This window comes from Budorcas taxicolor, chromosome 9 (assembly GCF_023091745.1).
Source record: "Budorcas taxicolor isolate Tak-1 chromosome 9, Takin1.1, whole genome shotgun sequence".
In the NCBI taxonomy this organism is placed as follows: domain Eukaryota; kingdom Metazoa; phylum Chordata; class Mammalia; order Artiodactyla; family Bovidae; genus Budorcas; species Budorcas taxicolor.
In genome coordinates, this window is record NC_068918.1 from 73,658,367 (window position 1) to 73,660,183 (window position 1,817).

Below are 1,817 nucleotides of genomic sequence, written 5' to 3' on the forward strand. Positions count from 1 at the left end.
AAAACTGATACTCATTCTATTCAGAGGTTAATCATTTATTTAGCTATTTTGAAAGTGTTCACCTATAAACTGTTTTAAGGCATAAATATGAGAAATAAAAAGGCAATTAGTTAAAACATTTTGAAGATCTAACAATAATGCTAAGAGATACAGAATAAAACCTCAATTAGATAAAAGAAGTTAAAAATAAATACCTGACCACTTCCCAGGTGGCTCAGTAGTTAAGAATCTGCCGGCCAATGTAGGAGATATAGGAGATGCAGGTTTGATCCTGGGGTCAGGAAAAGCCCCCGGAGAAGGAAATGGCAACCCACTCCAGTATTTTTGCCTGGGAAGTCCTAGGGACAGAGGAGCCTGGTGGGCTATGGTCCACAGGTCACAAGAGTCGGACATGACTGAGGACTGAGCGCAAGCGCATCCTGTCCTCTCCCAGCGGGTCCCTCAGTGTATAGGCACTGCCCTCTAAACAGCAGAAAGAGACCTGAGCTAACATTCCTCAGACATGGAGGAATGCTACTAAGCCTCAATCGAAGCAACCTTCTTATTTGCACAACACTGTTTTACCTTTCTGTAGAAATTCTCCAGTAGGCAGGATGGGGCTAGCCTTAGGCAGCATTGTGCAATAGCAGAATTTAATATTTCCTTCTCGTCCTATTTTCTCCTCTCTGTAGGTGGGTTCTTCTGGATGTGTCCTTTTCCTTATAGAATGAACTGTCTAATAAGGTCCCTTCACTGAGTCAGTGGGGATTTAAGTGCAATTCACCCCTGGAATCTGTTTAAAAGTAAGATTAGAGATGGAGGTGGGTGTGATGGGGCTAAAGAGGACTTCAAACAGGACCCTTTGTTTTATTTTTTGTATCACTGGTCATATGATCAATAATAGATAATTATAGTATATAATTAGTGGGCAAGCACTGTTTTGTGAAGCTTTTACTTTTTTTTACATTGTGTGTGTGTGGACTACAAGACAATGAGGACTATATTTTAAACTATAACTCATGGTGCAGTCCAGTGGCAATGTGGTTAATCTACATTTGTGCACCAGCATGTGATGGTTCAAACCTTGGCTTGCAACTAAGTAGTTCTGTGACTTTAGGCAAGTTATTCAGACCGCTTGCGACATAATTTTCTAATCTTACATGAGTGTAATAACAGGGCCTTCCTCGCAGTGTCACTGTGGTCATTAAAAGAAGTTAGCGAAGGACTTCCTTGGCAGTCCAGTGGTTAAGACTCTGAGCTTCCATGCAGTGATGCAGGGGACAGAGTTTCCATCCCTGGTCAGGGAACTAAGATCCCACATGCTGCATGACATAGCCAAAAAGAAAAGAAAGAAAAGAAAAAAGCAAACTCGGAAAAGAATCTTAAAAATAATAAATATACTGAATCACTTTGATATAGACCTGAAACTTACACATTTAAAAGCAACTATACATTTATAAAGGGGCTTCCCTGGTGGCTCAGAGGTTAAAGTATCTGCCTGGAATGCAGGAGACCCTGGTTCGATCCCTGGGTTGGGAAGATCTCCTGGAGAAGGAGATGGCAACCCACTCCATTACTCTTGCCAAGAGAATCCCATGGAGGGAGGAGCTTGGTAGGCTACAGTCTATGGGGTCACAAAGAGTTGGACACAACTGAGTGACTTCACTTCACATACATTTATAAAAATGAACAAATCGTGACACTTAAAAAAAAAAGCTAACAAAAGCAAAGCACTTAAAAGAGTGGGCATAAAGTAGGTGACCTTGGGTTATGGTTGTTGCTATTATTGTCACCTGGGGAGGCTGGATGACTTATTGTCCAATGTCCTCCTGGAAGTG

The 1,817-nt window shown here is 41.6% G+C and overlaps 1 non-coding gene across 1 annotated transcript; it reads left to right on the plus strand.

The window, feature by feature from the left end:
* Positions 1–1,446: 1,446 nt before the first annotated feature.
* On the plus strand, positions 1,447–1,518 carry TRNAS-GGA (transfer RNA serine (anticodon GGA)). The gene has a single exon. It is a non-coding gene; the product is annotated as a tRNA-Ser (tRNA).
* The last annotated feature ends 299 nt before the right edge of the window (positions 1,519–1,817 follow it).